General features: G+C 32.3%; 1 protein-coding gene and 1 pseudogene across 3 annotated transcripts in view; one reads left to right on the forward strand and one right to left on the reverse strand.

Annotated features, from left to right (window-relative positions):
* Positions 1-26750, forward strand: part of CADM2 (cell adhesion molecule 2) — a 1070151-nt gene that overhangs the window by 200781 nt on the left and 842620 nt on the right. The gene's annotated exons all lie outside the window — the stretch shown is intronic.
* On the reverse strand, positions 20098-22047 carry LOC122491314 (annotated as a pseudogene).

A 26750-nucleotide genomic window follows, 5' to 3' on the forward strand; every position in this document is an offset into this window, starting at 1 on the left:
GAAAAAGTGGAGAAATATATGAATGCAAGAACCCGGGGATAGGATATATTTATCTGCTCAAAGAGAAGATATAAGAAAATATCAGTGAGTCATTTATTGATATAAGTAAGAAAATTTGTAAGGATATATTAATTCATAATGTTGAATAACACTAAATTGAAACACTAAGTAGATACTTTTTTAATCAACAGGTATTTGTTGTGCAAATATTCATTGAAGTCATTATATGAACCAGGTATGCTGAAGTGCTAGGTATTTAGCAGTTAAAAGGGAAGTTTGTGTTTACATTCTGGAGTCTGAGTAAGGTCTTACTGTTTAGTCTTGTAGTAATTCTTAAAATCTGTGTAGTTCTGAGGAGGAGTAGAATGGGTAGGTGATCAAAGAAATGCTTTTATGGAAAAAATGTTTATGACACTTGAATTCGGCTATGTGCAAATATCCTAATTACAAAGATTTTGTATAGAGTGCTTACTGATTGTTTCTAATCAAACAATAAGTAATGACTTGTTTATACAGATAAACATGCCAAAAACTTATTTATGTTCATTTAGTTTTACACTTCTAAATATTCTGGCTAATTTTATCTTTTAATTTAAGCATTCTGGTGTCACTAGGCTCAACTAGAAAGACCATTATTTTGAGGTTTCAAAGTCTAATGGAAATTGATATGTGCCATTAAAAAACATTGTGGTTGAAGTTTGTATTTCTAGGGTTTATGCAAAAAAGCTTGTACACACATCACTGAGAACTCCAATTAGATTCATACATTATTTATTAACATGGTATTTTTAAATAGTAATACCTTTGCAGTTTACATATTATAGATCTACTTGGAATTTAATCTTGAAATTTCAGCTTTTGTTTATAGATTTTAATTACACAGCAGAAATATTTTCTAGAAAGTTGTTAAGTATTTGCCCTTATATGAATCATGTGTATTAAGAACATCCTTGCCACCAATATATTTGTAAGTGTAAATAAGGTCACTGCAGCATTAAATAATAGTATGGATTACGTGAATGGAGATAGAAATATTTTAAAGAAAAATATGTAGGACACTTGAAAGAAATATATAATTTAGTTATTATCTTTCTGCCAGACAAATAGAAATTCAAGTAACCTCAGTCTCAAACACCACATGTAAATTTCAAATAGCTATGTATAATGGTGAATCAATTGTCATTCTCTATGCAACATAGTCATGTTATTACATATTATATTCAATTATAACATTATGAAATTCGTAATTAGTGTGATCATATCATTAACAAAAACCAATAATACATTATTGCATTTTTTGTATTTTGCAAATCTCTAGGCCATGTTGGAAAAACTGTAGAAGTCTTTGAAAGGCTTTGCAGATTGAATGTATTACAAGCAGTTTATTTCTTGGGATCCATAGCTGAATAAATAAGTATTTGCCAGGTGACATTGGAGATAATATCTTAAAACTCCAGGAAAAAGTTTGTAGAGCAAGCTGGGAAGAGGATGAAAAGCATCTCAGACCTCAGCAACCACATGAACTGAAGTGTGGAAGCAGGGAAAGGTTCAGTGAACACTGAGTAGTACCTCTTAGCTATACTGACAATAAATTGATATGTCAGTGGTTGTCAGTCTGTGGACAGACTGAATGACACAGAATTTGAAACTTATTTGGAGAGACAAAGTAGACCCTTAGGATTTTATCCCTTCAAACCATAAAGTCGTATATTTAACATATAAAAATAAATAGTAACATATCCACATATTCCTTTCCCCCCAGAATGAGAATTTCTATGTTTTAAAACATAAAGACTATAAAAATCCTTATTTGCTTCTTCACTTTTAATCATTTCATTTAAATTTTATGGCAATCTGTATTCATATAACAGCTTAGAAATCATTTTTGTATGTTGTCAAAAACTTTGGTTTCAGTTTCAGTACTTAAAAGTAGATACCAGTAACTGCGCATGTATTATATTTGAAGAAACTGCTACTGTGAATGAATAGATACAAGATTCATTTTGTCCTTGATTTCTTTGCCTTCTTGTTTATCATATATCATTTTCATTTGAAATCTTGAGGTAGCTGTGTGAAAGTGAGCTGGGTATGAGTGGATATTTAAAACAAACTGGTAGATATTGACAAGTATCATAAAATGTTTAGTTACTTACTGGTATTGTCTTTTCCAAAGATTTTAAAGAGATGACATGACAGATGGTATCAAATATAATTTATAATTTTTCCTTCAAGGAGAGAGGACATATAAGGAATAGCGAAAGATGTTTGGGTAAATCTTTGCCTCTGTTCAAACTTATTTGTGACTCTGACTCTTGCCCCTAATCGACTTGTGGGCACAGATCTTATCTTCTAAATCCTAAATACCCAGACTCTTAAAAGCTGAGAATAAACTGAGGGTTGATGGGGGGTGGGAGGGATGGGAGGGTGGGTGATGGGTATTGAGGAGGGCACCCGTTGGGATGAGCATTGGGTGTTGTATGGAAACCAATTTGACAATAAATTTCATATTAAAAAAATCCTAAATATCCAAACAACAGTCTAACAGAGGGATGCCTGGCCTCACTGAATTCCAGTATTTACAGTTTCCTGAATTTCCTGATAGAGGATGCTGTAGGAATACATCTCTTGAGGGTTGTTCAGAATTAAATCAGGCATGTCTTGATTTGTGTAGGCAAATCTCTGCAATTGCTTTATTATTTATTTTAGAATGAGAATCTTCCCCAAATGAGTAGATACATTAGGATGCGTCTTTACTTGGGGATTTGCCTTTCATATGTTTAAACATAGCGATATTTATACATTATTATTTTTGTGGAATAGTACATTTGACATGAACTATTTATTTCCATTTTTAAATGATAATCTTGCTTTTAAACTTGGAAAGAACATGCAAGATAATTGTCATCAAAATATACTGTATAGAAGCAGTTAAGAATACCTTATATATTAACTATATTTTTTCCTATATGTAATTCTTGACATCACATGGAATGGAAAATGTTGAAAAGTTCACTGAAATCAAAAAGTCAATAGTTACATAATGAAGAGTCCCAAAACATAAGGGATATTAAAGTATTTTTTGTATCAGATTTACTAATGGGGGACTGTAATAATTTCTCTTACCACTTTCATAAAGTTATTTCTAGTTCATATAATCAGAGCTCTTAAGTTTCGTTTATCTTTGCATACATACAAAACACATCACAAAAAGCAGATGAGATGATATGGCTTCCACAAATGTTATTTATTGTCTAAATGAAGCTAAATATATTTACAAATCTTTAAAGAGAAATACTTCAGTTATCTAAAAAAACTTGAAGAATTTAAGAATACCCTTAAAGGGAATTCCCATGCTATTTTAAGAATTACTCTTAATTCTATATTGCTTTGGGCTTTGCTTAATAAATTTACAAGAGCAAATAAATGTTTTTTTATATTGATATAATATATGTTTAAGGGTATATAGTTTTAATATGTGTTTCTTCGTGGTGACATATACTTCTAATAATGAAAAACTTCTAAATATTTAAGGATTTTTTTGCTGTGGTATGTGTTAGGTAGTGAATAAATGTGACGATTCTTTGATAAATATTATCCTTTAAGATACGGAATTCATACCAACTAAGGAAGTTACATGCTTAAAAATATAGGCAACAGTCTGTAAAAATGTCCGAATTTCATTTAAAACTGGTTACTATTTTTCTCAGAAAGTTAGTGATACAGTATTTGCCTCTTAGGAAAATTAAATTACTAACCGGTAATTATAGTTCTCTGAATGTAATATTCTCAGTGGATTTATATTAACTATCTTGGGGCATTTTGACATAAGTTCTGAACAATTGTATCTTAAATTTGTCTAGTATCTTTCTGTAAAGGCACTCCTTTATTTTTCCTTCCCAGCTGTCTTGTGAAGTAGATTCACTTAACCCAGATATAGTTCTTTAAGGCACAGGAATTTTGAAATATAGGCCCAAGTTCATAATGTCATTTATAGAGCTGGCATTAAAATTAGTGCCTGATAACTCTTAGTGAAGCTCTACTCCTTTACGTCGAGGCTGCCTTTGTATTTGCTTAATTATGTAGCAAAGCAATGTAAATGGAATGTACTAATCCTTAGAAGACAGTATTTTTAAATACCCCTTTCCCAAACTAACACGTGTGGTAATTTTTAAGCATTTAATTCAGTATGACATGTTATATATTAAACTGTGGATACTTATTAAAATACATTGTAAAAATTGTATATAGCATAGAAATTCAATTATTCTGTAATGAGATAGAAAGCATAATATATGAGAATCTCCAGATTCTATGGCAAAAATATTGAAACATAATTGCCCTATTCACAGGCATATGAACAATAAAAAGTACCCTTTGAGGAATCATAAATAGTAAAATACATATTTCTAACGAATCAAATTTTTCTATAGTATAATATAGCTAAGGGGGAAGTAATGGCTTTGTGAAAATAGTAAGACCATTAGTCTTAATATACAGCTGTTTCAGGGAAATTTTAAAGAATAATTTAAAAGCTTAAAATCTTCTAAATTCCAAATGTTTGCTTACTGTTACCAAGTCAAAATATATTTTGTTCCATTTATATACAAATCTGTAAGTTAAATATTATTTGAAAACAAAACAACAGCAACTACAAAAACATGAGCTCACTCATCAATAGAGGTAGGAGTACTGAAGAATGTCATTATTTTAGATACTTGGATGGTAAAAATACCAATGCACTGGGTTTTATCCTCATTTTTCTAGAGCAAAATTCAATCTATTTTGGTTTCATAGAATAAAATTAAAATAGATTTATTTACTTATGCAATCATCTGGAAACAAATGTTTAGTTTAGAGGAAAAATATTTAGTAACTAAATATTCTGAAGCAGATTTTCACACTGTTGAAGCATGCCTTAGTTTACTCAAAAATAGAAATTAAATCACTAACCGATAATTATAGCAATTATTATTGCCTGATAAGAAATAATTATTTCCTAAAGCTTTTCCCAATATATATGAAGCTGTGAGGTTAACTTTTATTTTTCAAATGAATATTACTGTTTCTTTTTTTAAAAAGAATGGATAATTTCAAAAGACTGCAAAATAAAGCTTAACTTTCCTATAAAAGTTTTGAAACTTATGGGGTAATTAGAAGACCTTTCCCTCTAATAATGAATTATTAGGTGGAAAAATACAGTATAAATTCAAATGAAAATGCCCAGCTCTAAATTCCTTTTCAAAATTGGGAAATATTTATTATATGATCACTAGAGATGGTTATTTCACATTATTTTTACTGGATTGGAAGAGAAATAGACAAGAAAATGGGTATACAATCAGCTGTGAAAAGTTCTACCAAGGATTAGGCTGCTTTTCTCATGGAGTTTGGAGCCTAAACACTGCAATGCACTAAGATCAAATGGAACCTTTCTATTAGGACATAAAAGTGATAATGTTAACTCTAAAGTTATTTCCGAAAGCATTATAATGTGCATAACTTTCCATATTGTCATTTTTTAAGTGTATTTATTTATTCTGAGAAAGAGAGAGCACAAGCATGGGTGGGGCAGAGAGAGAGGGAAATATAGGATCCCAAGCTAACTCCATGCTCTCAGCACAGAACCTGACAGGGGGCTTGAACTCATGAATCATGAGATCATGTTCTGAGCCAAGATCAAGAGTCAATCACTTAACGGATTGAGCACCAGGCACCGTATATTGTCATGTTTTTATAACATTATTGATAATGCCCACATAGTATTCAAGTGAATATATATATAATTTTAACATTTAGGGTTCTTTTTCTAATTTTTTACCATTTATATAGTATTTGAGAAATATAATTCAGGCATTTAAAAACACATTTTATTTTATGAATCGAGACAAAATTCATACTGATTTATTTGGTTTTCTTTAAAACACATCTTTTGCTTAAATTTTATCTAATCTGTAAATTTGCCTTGGTGGTGCTGATGCCCAAGTCATCATTTTCTTTCTTTACTATCTTAATCATATTTTGGGGCTCCATGTAAGTGTGCTATAGATGCTGAATAAGGTTGAATGAATATATCTCACATCACTTTCAACACAACCTGAGTTTTTCTTTTGTAAAAGTCATCACATTCATCCTTCTTTGTATTACTCATTGAAATATTAGATACACAAAGTGAAATTCCATGCTAATTATCTGGCATATAGCAGGCATTTAATACATATTTGAAAAGCCAATAAACAAATATAACAGTTCTAGCACTTATTCCATAACTGCTGAATTTTAGTAAAATTTTATTATATTTTCATTTCACTTAAACTTGAGTCCATGGATCTATGCTTATTTACATAATTATGCTTTTAAGAGTTCCGTTCTTAGTTCAATCCTCATACTAAATTAAATGTATTATCTGAAAAATAATTTTTACATAGACAAAATAACGTTTGAAACTTAAGCAACCTTTTATCACTCTTTGTAAGGATTATAATGTAAGATGATGAAAGATGATTTCCCTGTAGGAAGTAAAACGTCTCACTATTCATATTTTTCTGTGAAAACCACCAAAAGAATTTTGAAATAAGATTGCCAAAAACATATAATGATTTTCAGTGTATTGAGAAAACAGTTCATCAAGTAAGACTATAATAGTACTATTTTATCGTGGAAACTTTTTCTTTTTTGTCAGTATTATTCATTCACAGAAAGTATTGAGCAAATTATATTTCTTTGCCATAGAGAACTCAAAAGATGTTTTCTCCTGTGCTGATAATATAGTATCATTGTCAGAGACTAAGAACCCTCAAAAGAAAAATGGCCCTACCATCTAACTACTGTCAGAGAAAGTAGTTCGAGACTGACTACTTTAAAGTTAAATTAAACAACATTTTTAAATTAAATTTAAAATTAAAACAACATTTTTAACTCTGCTCTGCTATTGTATTGGCATCCTTCCAACATCTCCATGCATAGGTCAAATTATTTATTTACCTAGGAGTAAATTTTACAAACACCTTACCCTGAAGAAGCCTTTGATAGTAAGTTACGCTGCAGAAAATTACATGTGTCCTTGATAAAACATTGTGACTTTTCAATGTATCTGATGGTAGATTGATTACATCTGTTTAAAAAAAAAATAGGGGAAATGCTTTGTGCCCTTTCTCTGCAGTGCTGAACTTTGAGGCTTGGTATATTTGTTTGTCCTTATGTTGGAGGGAACTGACCCAGATGTGCTTTTAGAGAAAAAAAGTCTTGGCTTGGGCCTTTCTCACTAATCCCACTTACATGAACAAGTTGAGTGTTTAATCACAAGTTTTGTCTAAGTGTCTTTATATAACAGAGTTGAATTTTAATGCTATTTCCTGCTACCAAGACCATAAAAGTTAATAAACCTGCTATAATTTGGTAAACAATATGCCTGTTTTACTCAAGTGTCGAAAGCCTGGACCTTCTGAGCAGAAAATTCATTTCTCTGGATAATCAAATTTTTATGCCAAGCCAGCTTTCTAGAGTGTGGACCTTAGATGACAAGGTTTTGGTCCCTGAAATATTTTTTTTCAATGGTCTTTTTAAAAAAATACACATAAAATATGTTGGCAAACATTTGTGAAGCTAATAAGCTAAGGTTACAGTTTTTTTCTTTCAAACAAAATTATGCTTGCCACCTTCCACTATATTGTTGAATGGCTCCTTGAGTCTATATAGACACATTAGGTGCTTTATACCCTAATTCTTAACTTGAATAGCCTCAAAATGTGGTCCAAAATAAATCAGCCAACATCACTGAAATATATTGAGTCTGGAAAGTTTTTGAGAGTGACTACTGGCTTCATGATAATTATAAGCTACAAGGTTGCAGAGATCTTTCCATTAAAAATGGAATATTGTTCTTCATATGTGTTGTATTTTTAAGGGCTTCTTGTTATCTAGCACAACATGATAGAATGACAAATTTCATAGGAATAGAATAATGGGTATCTTTATACATATATGCAGTCAAAAATAGCTTTTCTCATTTAAAGCGCCTTATAGACACTAAATAATCCTTATGACCTTCCACCGAAGTAAGCATTGTAATCCTTATTATAGAGATGAGACACAGAAAGGTTTATCTACTTGCTTATTGACACATAACTGTAGAGGTGGAACTCGGATTAATCATCTATATTTGGTTCTTATTCATTCCTAGGCAGCCTCATATAAAGAGCCATTCTTATCAATAGATTTAAGGATTAAAAGATTCTGTATGTATGGTTATATCTTTTTCTTATTTTAGCAAAAATTTAACACAAATATGAATATTTTACTTAAACATTGAAATATAAGTATAATTTCAAGTAAAACACTTGAAATTATAGGAAAACCTCATGGTGTGATACAGAGTCTCAAGCAGCAATTGCATGGTATACAATACTGGATTTATTTTTGTGTCTCTAAAACCTCATGGTTTGTCCAAATTTATACTCCAAGAAGATTATATACTTAAAGCTGATATTGTATAATAAACTTGACTTTTAAACTAGCAATATTTATCTTGTACTTTCTTGTTCAATTTATAAAAATCTAAATAAAAACTAAAGGTAAATGCATTATCCTATTAAATTAGTTCCGTATTACTGTACCTTTAAGTAATTATTTTTGTACTACAGCATTGCCTGCTGTCAAAAAAAATTAGGTTACCTGGGGATGAATACTCTCTAATGGGAAGATCACCAGACTGCAGTCATGGGTGAGCCCAGTTTCTATTCTTAGAATCTCTCAATAATGCCCAGTCTAATCTTCTGCAAGACTTTTTAACGGTCTCCACTTTTGTTTCTTAAGTTGTAAAAAGAGAATTCAATTCAATTCAACACATATTTGTGATTACTTACTAGCAAAGTAATATAAAGAAAATAAGGGGACACAAAAACTAAGAATAGAGTCCTCCTTGAGATACTAAGTATCCAATGTAAAGACATTAGAAAAACAACTATTTTGATAAAGTAAATAAAATTTATAGAATTCAAAGAGGAATGATTATTGTAGGTGAGCCCAGAGATAATTTCCCTAAATGCAAAGTGTTTAAGATGGCATTTAGATTTTGAGGTGATAGGACATTGATTGGTAGAAGTGGTAAGAAGAATCTAGGTGGAGTAAAGCTTGTGTTGGTAGTGCGATTGTATGTGGAGTAAAGAAAAATATTGTGGAACTAAATTGTGAGAGACTTTTAAGACAAGAGTAAGAAGTTTGAATTTTATTTTCTAGGCAATGGTACACATTGAATGTTTTTTTCCCCAATATTTATTTATTTTGAAGAAGACAGAGAGAGAGAGAGAGAGAGAGAGAGAGAGAGTGCGCGAGCATGAGCAGGAGAGGGGCACAGAGAGAGGGAGACACAGAATCCGAAGCAGGCTCCAGGCTCTGAGCTGTCAGCACAGAGCCTGATGCGGGACTGGAACTCACCAGCCATGAGATCATGACCTGAGCCTATGTCGGATGCTTAACAGACTGAGCCACCCAGGCGCCCCTACACGCTGAATGTTTTAAAGGATAGATCTGCATAATCATCTGCACCTATAATTGCTGCTTAGAAAGAAACTCTGTGGCTGCTTCTAATGGTGGCCGTGTGTGTGAGGAGGCGGGAGATCTCAACTAGGACAATGGCAGCGAGGATGAAATACTACACAGATTTATATAAATGCGTGTGTGTAAATGTGTATAACATATTAACAACAATAATATATATTCAACCTCTGAACCTTTCAACCCCTGAAATACATATATTTACACATATACATGTAATACACATATATGATATGTGTATATATTATACATATACCTGCACTTCAGAAATTGAATAGACAGGGATTGACAAATCACAGGATGAATGTGGAATAGAAAAGAGACAGTGTTACTTTACAGTTATGTAAAAGATTTCTAAGACCGTTTTGTAAAACAACTCAAAACTCTTCAAAACAAGGATTTCTTGTAATTGTAAAATATGAATAATAATTTCAACTCATTTATGCAACAATATGAGATGTTTTACTTTTGAGCAAGTTTCTTTCTTTTCTGATCTAAGTGTTACTGACTCATTTAATTCAGTCTTTCTGCTAAAGATTCTTGAGTTTTCGCTTGACCAATATGTCATTCTGACATTTTAGAATGTTGAGTCATCATTTTTTATTGAGTGACTGACAATTTGATAAATTTGTGGACTATCGTATACACATGTACAAATATATCTGGCAGTTCACAAATAAAAAATGATAAGACATTTTTAAAGAGTAAGTAAGGAATTTAATTTTATTTAAAGAAAAGTCATTGAAGCATAAAGAAATGAGGCATTTGAGCCCTGCAGTTATGTGAACAATTCAATCTTTAAGGCTGAAGCCACGGGCAAATGTCTGTTCTTAAAACCAATTTCTTTCCAAATAATGCCTGATTCTTTTGTATGTAGCATATATAACTATGTGTCTTAGTTCTGTTGCTGTTAGCAATCATTTTGTTTACGTATGACTTGGACTGCTTGGTCCTTAGGCTAAAACTTTGTCTTTTTATATTCCACACGATATTTAGGACAGCCTTAGAATAAGAGAAACACAGGAATTTTAAGGAACTCAGGAGGTCATCTATTTCAACCTACCAGTTGGAAACACCTTTTGTGATGCTTTTGGTGTCTTACTCTTTTGTTTATTCTTGAAATTGGACAGTGAGCTGACTCCTTTCCAAAGCTGTCCATCTCATTTTGTGCAGGTCTCTGGATTAGAAAGTTTATTATTAAACTGAGCTGGAAGTTGCTTCATTTTAACTTCTAAACATTGGCTCTTTGTTTTTTGAGAAACACAGGACTGTAGTTCTTCTTTAATATAATAGACCTTCAAATACTTGAGGACTCCTATCATGCCCTTTTAGAAAGTGAGAAGTATAGCAGTGTGTGGGTGGCTTGGTTGAGCATCTGACTCTTGATTACGGCTCAGGTCATGATTCTAGGGCTGTGGAATTGAGCCCTGTGTAGGGCTCTACACTGAGCGCGGTGCCTGTTTGGGATTCTCTCTCTGTCTCTGTCTCTCTTTTCTGTCTCTCTCTGTCCTTCTCCCCAGTGCTCTCTTTCTAATATATATATATATTTTTTTAAATATATATCTCATATATATAATATTATATTACATATATAATATCTCTTTCTAACATATAATATTATATATTATATATAATAATATATATGTATATATACAGTGCTCTCTCTGTTTCTTATATATGTATATTTTTTAAATATATCTATTTAAATTTCTATCTCTATCTACCTATATATAAAGAAAAGTGAAAAGGACATATGAATGAGATAAATGGTCAGGTCATAATCCTTTGTTTATTTATTTGTTTTCTAGCTAGAAAGCCTCAGAAAAATAAGATGCAGTGTTTGATGGGTAACTGTTTATTTTTCCCACTGCATTAATGTGGGTTTGGTTTTCCCCATAAGACAATTTCTGTTGGTTTCTTAACACCAGCTGGCTCATTTCTTCATTGACCTTTTTTTTAAGCACTGAAATAGGGACATGAAGGTGAACATAAGAGAACTAAAAAACTGCATTAAATTGAACTAATATTCTGTATTTTGCCTTTTAATTACTCTTTACTTAATATAAATATTAAAATTTGCTATAAAATTTATCTGCTCTTTTAAGCTTACTAAATTTTGGTATTGACATTAAGAAATTTGGAATATTTTACAGTCATCGTTGATTCTGTACAAACATAATGAGAAGGAAAATTTTCCAAATTTATCACTGTAGAAAATGATACAGAATTACCTCAAAAAGTTCAAGGTAGAATTGCCATATGATCTAGCACTTCCACTTTAAGGTGGATACCCAAAAGAAGCAAAAGCAGAGACTCAAAAGATGTGCATATGCCCATTTTCATAGCAGCATTACTTACAATAGCCAAAAGGTAGAGGCAACCCAAGTGTCCATTAATTTCTAAGGAAATGTGGTACATAAATAAAATTCAAGGACTGAACCTTGGAGATATGCCAAGAGAAATAAGCCACTCACAAAAGAACCTCTTATATGAGGTTCCTAGAGTAGTCATATTGTTAGGAGGAGAAAGTAGAATGGTAGTTACCAAGATCTGAGGGGAGGGAGAAATGGGGAATTAATGTTTAAAGAGTACAGAGTTTCAGTAGGGGAATATGAAGTTCTAGAATGAGGGTGCTTAATGTCACTTAAAATTGTTAAAATGGTAAATTTTATGTTCTGTATATATTACCTCAATTAAAAAGAGAGATGATTATTTATTCCAGTGGAAAATGAAATAATACAAAGAGCAGAGTAATGAAGGTAAAGGAAATTCTGATAAAAGTGTGTGTGTGTGTGTGCACTTCTGCGTGTGTGTGTCACATCTAACAATTTGTATAAATGATACAATAGTTGATCTGAGTCATATCCTAATATTATGATACATGGACCATTAGAAAATTGAAATAGTCAAGAAAACAAATCAATGATATTTAAAAGTATGGATTAGACCAATGCAAAATTTTGATAGATTCATTTAATAGGTTTTGAAAAGTTATCTTGAATATTCTGAGAAAGGCTTGTCTTTATCATACAATAGGTTGCCCTGTCACTTTGTAATACTACAATCACTATGAACCATAACCCTTTTCCAACTCATAAAGATGATCTGTAGATTTATATCTAGACTTCTTTTGATATACTATGTTTTCTGTTATGCAGGTATTGCCTTTATCCTTGGATTGTATAAGCTAAGGCAAAATTAGGTCAATTCTATTAGGAATAATTTTAAAAGCGATATCTTTGAAACAGTTTTATTCAATGAGATACTCTAAGATGAATGTCAGAAACCTCACTTTTTTCTATCAGTGATGTGCAGTTTGCTGTGGGGTTTTATAATTTTATGAAACTGACGACTTGATTGCTTTGGGGAAATTCACATGCAGATTTTACCTTGAAGAGTCAAAAAGCATTGCTAAATGATGGATCAAGTGTAATGGGATTAAGGATTTTTTCCATCCTTTTTATATTAATTACCCATCCATAAAGAGAGAAACTAATCACCCTGTCCCTGACTAATGCTCTGTAGGCTTTTGATATCTGTTTGATGAAACTATCACAAAAGATAAAGCTGGAAAAATTATTTTCTACCTTAGATACGCATGTAGCACTGGAGTTGACAGGATTTCAGTTCTGAGACCAAATGAATATGAAGTGATGAGATGCCACCTTGCACAGAGAAGCAAACCTGAACAGCAATCTTTGATATTAAACATAAGCATGAATGTATGTTTTTGAAACCAACATCCTACTGACCATTAATGAGGCTCTGCAGACATAAAGCTGTGGCCACCTGAACTTTGGCCATGACAGAACATGTACATACAGGATGGTATGGGCTCCTTATCTTTCCATGGAAATAGTTTGTCTATCCTACTTAGGCCTAACAAGTCCTAGGAAATAATAACTGTCTAAAATTTTAACATAACAAGAATACTTGTTCATCTATTGTGAGTCACTTGTATATATACAATATTTTTTTTCAGTTATTCCATGTGCAAAGTGATAGTCAAAAACTACTGGGGAGAAATACCCCATTAACCATTCCTGGTATAGGGGAGCTAGATTCTCCTGTATGTGTATGAGTGGGTGGCCATTTACTTTCAAACTGTTTTGTTTTAGTGTGATTTTGATTAGAGATTTAATATTAGAAATGCAAAAAGTTTGCTTGTACTCATGTTGAGAAATAAGTATCTAAGTATATAATAGTATATAAGTATATAATCCCATATATAGGCAGCTACCATCTGCATAACAATTTTATGTAACACTAGGAGATACTATAAATAAATGTAGAGAGCAGTTATTTTCCTTCCATATATGCATTAAATGTAGCATTAAACGTTTTAAAAACATGAATGCAATCTAAGTGCCTCTGAATATATAGTATTGGGGCCATATTAGGATAGTATTTCTTTGTAATAAATTGTGATTAGTATAAAATATTTAGAGTGAGTTACTATCTATTTCAAATCTATGTACTGAAGAGATTAAAAGATGGTTTTTGGATAGATTCCTTCCACATATGCCTAGAATTGACACCAGAATGGGGCACCTAGTTGGCTCAGTTGGTTAAGCATCTGACCCTTGATATCAGTTCAAGTCATGATCTTATGGTAGTGAGATTGAGCCCTGTTTCAGGCTCTGTGCTGAGCATGGAGCCTGTTTGCTATTCTTTCTCTCCCTCTCTCTCCGCCCCTTCCCCACTTGTGTGCATATGCATTCTCTCTCTCTCTCTCTCAAAATAAATATATAAACTTAAAAAAAAAAGAAAACAAAAGTGACACCAAATGGATAATATATGGTCAAATATATGAAATTAACACTGAATGATCAAATGTATATAATACCACCTAAAACCCAAAAGTAAATTTGATACATATTTTGTATATATAATACCAAACCAGCTATCTTAGTGCTTATGTTTAGATTATCTTTGTCATGTAATAGGATGTTAAAATGACAAATTGTACAAATTCAGCTTCATTTGAGAGGATTACTTTAGTACTTTATTCACATTTATGGTCCTAAAAATATTTCCTAGCACCTACTCCATGCAAAAGCAGTATTATGGGAACTAGGGATATGAAATGTACAACATACAGGTTTAAAACACAGAAAAGTACATAAGAAATAATTTGTTGGTATTACATTACCATACTTGGTAAAATATTTTTTTGTATCTTATATTCTATCTAGCTGGGCAGGCAGAAAAAAAATGAGTACAATATAGAGTATGTTATATAGCATTAAGTACCTCACTGAGAAGACAACTTTTGATACCTAAAGGAAGCATAGAATTAGAAAAGTTTTTTCAGGCTGAATAAAGGAAAAATAACCTACCCTACCTTGTCTAACTTGTCCACTTATAAATAGTTAGATATAATTTTTCTCTGAATTTAAATGTTTAGTTTTCACTATTGCTTGATAATTAACAAAGTTCTACAGGATTTTTATGTACTATTAGAAAGCACTCCTCAAATGACACAGTTTGGGGAGAGACTAGACTGGACTAAAAACTATGAGACAGAGAGGGAGAAAGAGAGATTGACCAATCAATCAATTGAGATCATGACAAACATGATGTCTAAAAACAGAGAGACTCAAAAGACCAACATTGGACAATATCTGTATAAAAATTTTAGGAACTGGTAAATGTAAAATGTCCTGATTAAGAGTAAGGGATGAGAATACAGGGGTGCCCTTGCAATTCTCTCCTTCTCTCTCTGCCCCTCCCTTGCTCATGCTCTCTTTTTCTTAAAATTAATAGTAAAATAATATAAATAAAATAAATATAAATAAATATAAAATAAATAATTAAACATTTTTTTTTAAAGAATGAGAATACAATTTAGGCTTCAAATGTATAGTGCTGTTTCTTCTGATGTTAATCACCTTTTTATGTATTATCCAATACTTCTTGAAATGTAACCCAGAAGATTTTAGCTGAGATAGTGACAAATCCTTAGGAACCATGTGATACTATTACTTCCAGGGTGTAAGTTATTAGTGCTTAAAAGAGTATGTGATAGAAAACTTTCATGGAACTACGTAGTGACAAAAAAGAGGCTTTATGATTCATTTCTGATAAATTTGTACATAAGATGCAAAATAACTGAAAAAAATAGACTAAAAACTTATTTGAAGTCTTAAATGAATGCAGCAACTCTAATGGAAAAAAATGATTGATAATATAGGAATAAGCTGATGATAATTTTATGAAGGCAAAGTAGAATATGCATACAAATGAGCATGCCACAGCCACTTAAAAAGTCAAATAAATTGATATTTATAAGAATAAAATACAACTGGATTTAAAAAAAATTCTCCATAAAAACACATTTCATGGTTCTAAAATTCATTTGTTCAATTAATTAATAAAAACCTACCAGAAGGCAACTAAATGGGAAATGCTGCCTCCATGTTGGCAAATGAGTATAAAAAATATGGATAAGATCCATCCATCTTCTGGAGCTTATCTTTCATTGAGATGAAAAAAATAATAATAAATAAGATAATATGTTCTACAAGTAGAAGAGTTAGAGTGAGTTAAAAGAGAGGGAGTTACTTTGGAGAGGGTAATATACCTGAAGAGTTAATGAAATTCTTTCAGAGTGGATAGCATAGAAATTGAAAATTAAATGTCAAGGTATCACACCTTTGAAAAACCTTGGGGAAGTTCTCTCAATGAATAAGGGAATGTTTAGTGTAAATTTAGTGCAGACTGTTTGAAGTCCCTCCATGGGAAAATTTGCATTTCCTAATTATTCACTGTTTTCTTAAACTTTTGTAGAGATATCAAGAAGTTTATCAACAGAAAAAATTCCCATTGATTTCTTTAAAAATGCTTCCCTTTCTTATCCTATCCCATATATATATAGCATTGCCCACAATTTCCCCATAGGAATTCTATAGGAGATATGGGGATAAGATGATATAAATCAAATGTCTAAGAGGAGAATTAAAAACATATGTATGCACTTTTAATTTGAAAGTATATAAACACTTTATATATTTTTAAAATATGTCATTATTTATTTTTAAAATGTCATATATATTAAATAATACTTATCACATATGCAAATATATATTCTTATATAGATAATATGTCAATATTAATAGGAAATGAAATGGTAAAGGCTAAATTAATGGCAAATTTATAAGGAGAAATAGGATATATACATAGCTTCATGGGTCTCCCCCAAAATACTTATTGATTGTAGTGTTTATAACATATAACCACAATTCTTTGAAACTACTTCCTTCAGGATGAGAAGCTTAATTCTCCTCCTCTTCAATGAGGGCTGGATTTAGTGGCTCACTTCCAACAGAATCTAGAAAGAGAAAAATGCTGGAGAAACCTGGCAGATACTACCTTAATCAAGACACCCAAATTAATCAGTAATGCTACCTTGTTATCTGTACCCAATAATATGATATGATAGGAAAGTAATTTCTCCTTTTAGTATTCCACCTTAAAATCCATAACCCCATCTAATCATGAGAAAACATTAGGCAATCCTATGTTGAGGGGCATTCGACAAAATACCTAACCATTACTCCTCAAAAGTGTCAATGACAAGGAATCACAGATTTTAAGAGACTAAAGAGAGATGACAAATAAATGCAACATGATTTCTTGGCTTGGGCCCAAGAACATAAAATATTAATTCTTAATATACTATAAGTCTATAAGATCTAACATTAGGGGAAACTGGGATAAGGATATATGGAACCCTCTATACTGTCACTGCATCTCTTTTGCAAAACAAAAATTATGTCAAAATAAATTTAAAATGATGGATTAAAAATACCAATAGTTTTTAGTCAAATACTTTAGAAATCCTAATTCTTTCATTATTTTCTTGTAAAGCTCTCATTTTTAATCTGCAATGAAAATTTATCTTTCCCTGATAAGTTTTATAAGTATTTTATTGCTGTTTAAAAGTCAAGTTGCTTTATTTTAATTGTAGTGAATCATGTTTAGAATGTATCATTAATTCCCATGCCCCCCCAAATCAAGTGAATACAATTCAATTATGTAAAATGTTATATGAAAATGGCTCTAAAAAGTATGCTATGTATAATTGCAATTTACACAAGATGCGCTCTGAATCCTCCTTTCCAGATGATGTAAACAAAAATGATACTCTCAAATTAATACTTAGCTTTTCAGAGATTGCATCAGTGATGCTGGGGAAGGATTAAGGCATTAGAGGCTAAAATCTGTCAAGTGTGGTTATGCATCCAAAATTCACTTACTGAACCATGAACACACTTTTATTATTTTCCATGAAAAATTCACTTCTATAAATGAATGCTGCATGTGATTATTAATACCAACAAAGATAAAAATAGAGCATGTTGTGTAATACATTCTGTTGTTCTTGTTTGTAGTTGTGGTCCTGAAATATTATCCTATGAGAAAGCATGATAGGGTAATATCTTCTCCAAATTTATTTAAAGATTTCACAAAGAAAAAAAAATTAACAGGCAATATGTTCCATTTCAATGTATTATGTAGCTGATTTCTGGGAGAAGCCAGATGCACAGTAATTTCCATTCCTGAGACACTTTCTAACTTGCTGATGATTAGCCCAATCCCACAAGTGCCTTCAAAAAGCTCTTTCTGCTGAGACAGCTATTTGAATTAATGGCTATTTTGTGTATGTTTAGATTTGAAGATAAGAAAACAATCCCTTCATAAATTTTACTGTTTCATAAAAAGTTGAAATATATTGTGCTTTATGAAAAGAGTAATATTTACTTATTTGATTTTAATACTACCTTATGCTCTGTAGATTGTGAAATCTATAATGTAAGGCCCAATTTTCAGAACACAGTTTTAAAATAAGGACTGGGGTATTTTTCTTATTATTGTGACAGTGATGATATAGTAAGAGGATATTACAACTCAATGCAGTCAATTTAATAAGCATTTACTTAGTGAGACCTGAATTTTAGAAGACACAAAATCTTGTAATGGAAATGGTTTAAGATGTATGTGTGAGAGGCAAACATCAGCGTGGACATTGATAAAGATAAGAAATAAGATATTTAGATTTGGGGGAGACTCTAAATGACCTTTGGTACAAGAGTTTCAATGGATTTGTGAACATGTTTCCTAATGGTTAAGAAGCCGTTAGTTTGGAAAGAAATGCAGGTGTAGGTAAGTCTTTTGGTCAGTGGGATAATTCAAAAAGAATAGTTGTCCTAATGCCATCATTCCTTGAACTACAGATAACCTTTCAGGGCTGAGAAATGAATCAATACTTTATTTGATTGTTTTTTCCCTTTTTATAATGAAAACATACCACTGTGTTTTCTTTCATTTTGCTTATTTCCAGTTCCTCAAACATTGTTAAATTTCTACTGTGTACAAATTGTAGTCTTAGGCACTATGGTGGTACATATAGTTCCTCTTGTTAGAAAAATACTAATTTTAAAAGGTATTTGAGACATAACATCAAAAGTGTAGTGTAAAGAAGACCATGCTCAAAAAAAAAAAAACAGAACATAAAATAATTTCTTACAAGCACCCAGGAGAGGAGAACATCTAGAGAACTCAGTTAAAATCAGATTGGTAAGAGATTTTAATACCATGCTGTAAAAAATGAAGTATATTGTGTGGGCAATAAGTGTATCATTGGTGGTTGTAATAAACCCTTATTTTTAAGTTTATGAAGAGTATCAAAGATTAGGTAAGTAAAGATAAACATCCTAGACTGCAGTTCTTCACTACTAGGTGGATAAGTTCTACTCAGAACTTTGATGGTTTAAACCAAGGGAAAACAAGTGCTCTGGTGTTGTCTTTAGTAGTATCCTCAGACAGACTCAGCACGTTGACTTTGAAACGACCTTACAGAATGCTAAAGCTATAAGTCTCCTATAAGAGAAACATAGCCCTGGCTCCAAGACAGATGACAGGGTACTATTTTTGACATCCCCAAGAGAATGTAGTGGGAGTAGTCTTCTGAACTCCAAGGTGGGAGAAAAGAACCCACAAGGGTTCTCTAGAGAAGATGCTCTATCTTTTTTTTTTTTTTTTTTTTTTTTTGGCTGGGATAAATCTGGAGACAGTTCCCAGCAGTACTGTGACTAATATTCTTGGAAGGAATCATCTATATATTGATCCAAATAAAGAATATTTATTTTAAGATTGGCATCCATCTACTCTTGGTGCTCCTCAGGAGAAAAAGGGAAAATACGATGGTCCTTATTGGAAATAGAAGCATATGTTATCCAAAACACTTAACAGTCTTTTGTATTATCTAAACCTTGATATAAATCAGGAGTAATTAAAATATAAACAAAATAAAGCGTTTTTTCTTATAATATGCAGCATAACAGTTAACATAGATAACATTTGGAAAGATAAATTCACATTATCAATGAGTATATAAGCTTATTTATAATAGTAATATATGACATATTTAGACATGCCATGTCTACTCTGTACATCCCTCCCCTAGTTATAATGCTGATATTTTCTTGACCAAATGAAAATGGAACACATTACTCTTGTTTCTGTGTGATAAAACATGAATTTCCTCCACAATGGAGCCTCTGAGGATTTGGTAAGAGCAGTTGAAGAGCTGTGAACTGCACTTAAGCATCTTTAAAATAAAAGTCTTTAATAAATGGAAGCCATTTGCTTCCAGCTGCTCTTAAGGACAGCAGCCCTCAAGGGGAGAAAACACAAAAATGAATGGATGCTTAATAAATATTTGTTGAATTGAATTGAGTAAGTAATTGATTATTCTTCAGCCACAGAAGTCATTCTGGAGCTTTTAGGAGGAAGGTGGTATGGCAATTTAGCTTGATCTATGTGGCATTTATTAGAGTGCCTGATAGGTACAAGGTCCTGCTATGGTAAGACAGTATGCATCAGAAGGGATTTGATATGACACAGGCATTAGAATATGGTTGCAGGGACATAGTTGCTGGCAATAAAGAAGATTTTAAAGAGTATTTTAAACTAGAATAGAAGGAGGTGGCAGTTGCTGACATCTGATAAATCCTTAGATTTGTTATGAATATTATTTTTTTCTCTTTCCCTTTGAGACTGGGAAATGAGACAAATCCACTGAAATTATCATCTTGGAATATCTAGGAAAGAGCTTAAAATTGCCTTCCAGAGCAATTGTGGAATGGTGCGACTGGTCACAAACTAGATTTTGAAAAGAAAATTTACAATACCACACAATCTAAAGTTCAGAGACTAACCAGATAACATTATGACATTAGCAACCCCCACCATTTTTTGTGAAAGAGAATTTTTTATTACTTCTACGTACAGAAAAATCAACAGTGTACACTTAGTCCGGTTTGGTGACCAATTCTTTAGCCTTTGCCTTTTCCAACTTGCCAATGTGAGGCACCAACTTTGGACCCAGAATGTTGCCTCCCAGGTGAAAGTAGATCTCATCATATCTGCCAGTGTCATTGGTCTTGATGGTTTCCACCAGCCTAGCCAGAGCTCCTTTGTCTTCTGAGTTAACCTGTGTGAGGGCAACAGTGGTACAGCCTTCCAGTGGACCAGATGCCCCTGGCCTGTCCTTCTAGATGATAAAACAGTAGGGAACCTTCATTTTACTACCCAAGGTAGACAGGAAGACAACCAGCTCAATGGGATCTACATCATGTGCAATCACTTCCAGCTTAGCCTTCTTATTTTCCACCAAGGTGGTGACAGTATTAACCTCAGCTTGAAGGACAGGCAGTCTCTTAGTGGGGACATCCCCTTTGCCAAGACTTTTCTTTTCAGCCCAAGCCAACAGTCTCTGCTTGTTCTCTTGCTTTGTCTCTGGTCTGTATTTGTGAGCCAGCTTAAGCATCTGAGTGGCTATTTCGTGGTCCAGGCCTGGGTGAACTGGTTAATCATGGGAGGCACTTTTAGACCTTTATAGAGAATATCCCTTTGCTTCTGAAGCCTGATGTAGTGGGGCCATTTGACAAAGCAGGTGAGGCCCCTTTTGGGCTGAATGTCCTGTCCAGTGCCAAAATTCTTGGGCCTTTTCTCAAACAGAGGACTGACCACCTTCTTCATGACAGCAAGGGCTGGGACCATCTTTTTCTCCTTAGGTTTCTTTCCTTGAAGCATCTCGGATGGCTGGAGGAGAGAGTGCAAACTGCTTTTAAACAATCTTCAATTAAAAACAAATTTCATAATAAGAAAAATCTGTAGAAACATTTTTACCTTCAGGCATGCTCTTTCATTATACTCATCAAAATTTATTTCTTTACGTAGTTGAATGGCTGCCCACAGAAACATTTAGGGCAATGCTTTTCAACCACAGCACAATTAACATTTGGGGCTGGATATTCCTTGTATTGAGGACAGTCTCATTCACCTTAGAATGTTAGCAGTGCCCGTGGCCTGTACACACTGGATGCCAGTATTAGACCCTCCCAGTCCTGACAATCGAAGATGTCTTCAGATACTACCAAATGGCCCCTAAGGGACGCTGACTAGGCTGACTGATAAATTACATGTATGTACTTGTATTTAGTTGTGTGTTTATAGTATAGAGCTAAAATGACAGATAATTTCTATGAATATATTTAAGGAAGGTGAGTTTTTTTGCTTTAATATACTTTGAAAAATTGTAATTGTGTTAGTGTTTGTAGAATGGTTACTATATGAGGTGTCTCCTTATGTTCTTGTAAAATAATGCAAGTTCTTTTTATAGTGAACACCAATTAAATGGAAGGCACTGAACTAGAGTCTTTATACACATTATTTAATTCTTAAAAAAAATATGATGGAATGTACATCTCACAGTTAAGGAAACTGATGTTCAGGGTCCTAACCCAGAACGCAAAGTCAGCTCTTCTTATTAAAACATACAGCCTTTCTTTGTAATGAAATTGCATGGTTTAGGAAGTGGGAAGAAAAATTCTATCATATCTATGTTTTGTAGGCCACCAAGATAATATTTAACCTACTATTGTTTTAAAGATTGCCCAATAGTTAGAGACTTTCTATTCACTGAAATTTTAAAACAATGTAATATCAATTATTTTTCCAAAAATACTTTTTATGTTTTTTTTGAGAGTTCTTCCAATAATACAACTCAGATACAAAATAGAAATGTCCCATCATAAGTTTTAGGAACCTCTTTACTAAAACTATATTAAATTTGTTATTTGAAGGAAAATATTGGATTATTTTATTCATTTGTAATTTTGTTTCTTTGTCATTTAGTAAATGCTTAACTTGCTGATTTATGAACCTGCTCTTGCCTGAAAGAGCCAAGGTAAATTGCAATTGGCAGTTCTGTAAAGGAGCCTAAATTATTTTCTTTCATGAGTAATATGAAAAATTGAAGTGTAATTGATGTTCATTAAAAACTAATGTGGATTTTTGAAGTGCATAAATAGAAACTCTTGTCTAAAAAATATAGTAGTTGAAAAAAGTAATTTCAGTGGATTTTAAAAAAGCATAAACATATTCCTTCATCAGATCTCTGCAGACCTTTAAGCTTTGTTATAGTATTTTATAGCTATATAAAGTAATTGTCATATTTCATTGAAATAACATACACTTTTAAAAAATATTTTAACATATCTGAATTGTGAAGCATCCCTAGTGTATCAGAGTTTAATCAGTGGTATTTTTCTCTTACAAGTACATAAAACAGCAACGTGAGTTACAATTGATGTTTAGATTCAATAACTTATAAAATTTAATGAGATATATCAAAACATGTCAATGCTTAAAATTTTGATCCTAGAAATATTAATTCATATGTTAAATAATTTAGTTAATGACATTAAGTGCTAATTATAATTTCTATTGGATATGATTTAATTTCTATAGCAGAAGCCTATGAAAGACACATATCTGTAAAATATTTTCAGCATAACTTTTCTTTGCTGTCATATTTTAACAAATTATTTGTTGTTTTTGTCTAAATACTATATGCATGAACAAACCATTTTGATAGCTGATAAACCTTTTCAGAAATACATATTTAAGTAACCACATAATTACTATATATCAACGAGATAAGTTTATCAGTTCCAGTTGTGGATTTTGACTCATTGTAAGTACACAAAATATATTTTTTAAAATATGAGAATGATAAGTTTATGAAGATATGATTATTTATGTATTTGCTCAGGATATTTTCTGTTGATTGTTTTCTATAGTATAGGTACAGGGATTTATTATACTGTTATATAGTTCATATAGTTAGACATTTTATTTTCAGAATATCTGAAATTCAATATGTGTATTTCTTTTTTTCATATTTGTTTGCTCATAAAAATATCCTGTACATGTCAATCAGTGTAACCTAGTTTGAGCAGAAATATTATTGTAGGATTACATTTGGTTATCTGTCTTTTTCTAAGCATGAAAAGCCCTTGATATAATATCTTTTAAGCAAGCATTTTAAAAATGAAGAGCAAATAGACAAGGGTTTTGAAGTTTGAATCTGTTGACGCAGAAAGTTAGCTATTAATATTACATATATTCAAACTAATCACAATTTATGGAATTAACTGTAAGTGAAACCATGTAGAATGGCATTTCATGCTTTTGGTTTTTTGTGACTTGAAAGGGAGTTGTTTTCCTCTGACAGATTACAGAGGATTTGGTATCAACTTTCCATATCTCAAATTTAGGTTGCAGGTTTTTTTTCTTTTCTTTTCTTTTTCTAAGTGACAAGTGGAAGGAGTCCAAACCTTGAATAAGTAATTTTGCATACCCGATAATCAAAAGTTAAAGTGAATCAGGGATTTGAAATAATTATTTAGGTAATTTAAGTTCCAATCAGTAGCTCATTTTGATAGAAAAATCTATTATGCTTATCAGGAGGACACATTAAATAATTGATATGCACTTATGTTCTGAAGTAAACAGTGTACAAAACTTGTTAGATACTACTTTGCCTGTCCTCCAGAAGCTTACTATTTTAACAGAAAATGCATGGATGTGCATAGGCACAGATAACTCTGAATAAATAAAGTAAAAGATGGTCCTTTTAAAATGATAAACATTTATTTTCTCTTAATTTCTGTGAGTCAGGCATCTAGGCAAGATTTAGCTGGGACCTCTGGTTGAAAGGCTCTCCCAAAGCTGTATAATCAAGGTGTAGGTTAGGGTAGCAGTCATCTCAAGGCTCAAATGAGGTCCATGTCCAAGCTCACTGTGTCACTTGACTGTTGACACAGGTCCTGTTGACACAGGTCCTCCATGACTATTGTCCAGAGATTCAATTCTCTATTGGGCAGTTCACACATAACAGCTGGTTTCCCTCAGCAAAAGCAAAAGAGAGCCAGAGAGAGTGAGCAAGACAAAAGGCAGAATATTTTGTAACCTAATCCTGGAAGTGACATCCTATTATTTTATACATTGTATTCTTTAGAAATCAGTCTCTAGGTCCCAACCACCCTCAAAAACAGAGGAATATTCAAAGACAAGGAACACTAAGGGTCATTTTAGAAGCTGTCTGCCACAGAGTCCTCAGTAGGATGTCTGTTCTCTTCTAAAGCTGAAGTTTTTATTTTCTTTATGTGATTATGTACTTTTTTCCCTTAAAAAATATCTCTTGTTTTCTTTTGCCACATCTTTTTTTCTAACTTCTGTGAAGTTTTGTAACTACTCTTTTCAATCATCTTAAACCAGAAACCTAATAGGCGCATGCACCTGTTGAAATTGACACTCTTTGCCTTACCCAATGTGTTGTATTTGAATGCCTTGGCTGTATTGGGTTTGGACTTAAAATGAATTAAGGAAATTACAAGTGAAATTTGCCCGTGAAATTATATTATTCCCTAAACTCAGACAAAATCAATGCCTGCAGAAATTTAAAAGGTGATAATTTTGAGTAGGGCATTTTTAAAGAAGGCAGAGAAAAGAAGTGGTAGGAGAGTATTGAGCAAATTAATGTACATCAAATCTGAATCATTGAATGTAACAAGGGAATGTGTCCTCTTATGTGCTGCCATCTTCAACTTGTAGAATGCAGTGATTATTATTTCTTACTAACTTCCATAAGTTTTAATTTCCCCTGATGAACTAGGATTTATTGTTCTCATAAAGTTTTCTTAATAAATGCAATGAGATTGGTAACTGCGCCAATTAATTAGTCAAGTACATATAAAATCCCTAGTGTTTATTTAATTTGATCTTTAAAAAAGTCAAAATACAGATATGTAAAAAGATAAAATGTGTAGTGACTATTTTTTTTATTTCAAATTTTACTTTTAATTTTTTTTTTCAACGTTTATTTATTTTTGGGACAGAGAGAGACAGAGCATGAACGGGGGAGGGGCAGAGAGAGAGGGAGACACAGAATCGGAAACAGGCTCCAGGCTCTGAGCCATCAGTCCAGAGCCTGACGCGGGGCTCGAACTCACAGACCGCGAGATCGTGACCTGGCTGAAGTCGGACGCTTAACCGACTGTGCCACCCAGGCGCCCCTCAAATTTTACTTTTAGAAAACAGAATTGTATAGGTTATTGTGCTTTGTTATCAGTATAGGTAAATGATATTTTATGGGCAAACACATATATAAACAAATAGAAGTCCTTAGAACAGATACTGGCCAGGAAGATAACAATTATCATTGTAAAATTAATAGCTATGTAAAGTTACATCCTTTTAGGGTTACCTATTACTTTCTTTTCATATAACCTAATGCAAAATCTTGCTCTGTATCACATTTTCTTTTATTTGTATACGTTTAGATAGCTCATACCTTTTTTTTTTGAGTCATTCATCAACAGTGATATATTTGTGATATATACAATCTAAGTAGATTGTAGTTTAATTACATCATAGCATCTGATAACAAAGCAATGGCTCTAAGGGTGCCTCAGAGGCTCAGTAGGTTAAATAGTCGACTCTCCATTTCTGCTCAGGTCATGATCTCAAGCCTCCTGAGACTGAGCCCCGTGTTGGTCTCTGCACTGACAGCATAGTGAGTGCTTGGGATTCTCCCTCTCCCTCTCTCTGCCCCCTTTCTGCTTGTGTTCTCTCTCTTTCTCTCTCTCAAAATAAATAAATAAACATTAAAAAAATCAATGGCTCTGAATAAAGGCACAATAAGGGCAGAGACTTTGTCAGTTTTACACTCCACTACATATCCAAATAGCTGTTGAATGAATGGGTGAATGAATAAATGAATGTATAAATATGTTACATGACTAATTGAGGTATAAGGCATACTAAATTCAGAAAACCTAAATGAT

This window comes from Prionailurus bengalensis, chromosome C2 (genome assembly GCF_016509475.1).
Source record: "Prionailurus bengalensis isolate Pbe53 chromosome C2, Fcat_Pben_1.1_paternal_pri, whole genome shotgun sequence".
NCBI lineage: Eukaryota > Metazoa > Chordata > Mammalia > Carnivora > Felidae > Prionailurus > Prionailurus bengalensis.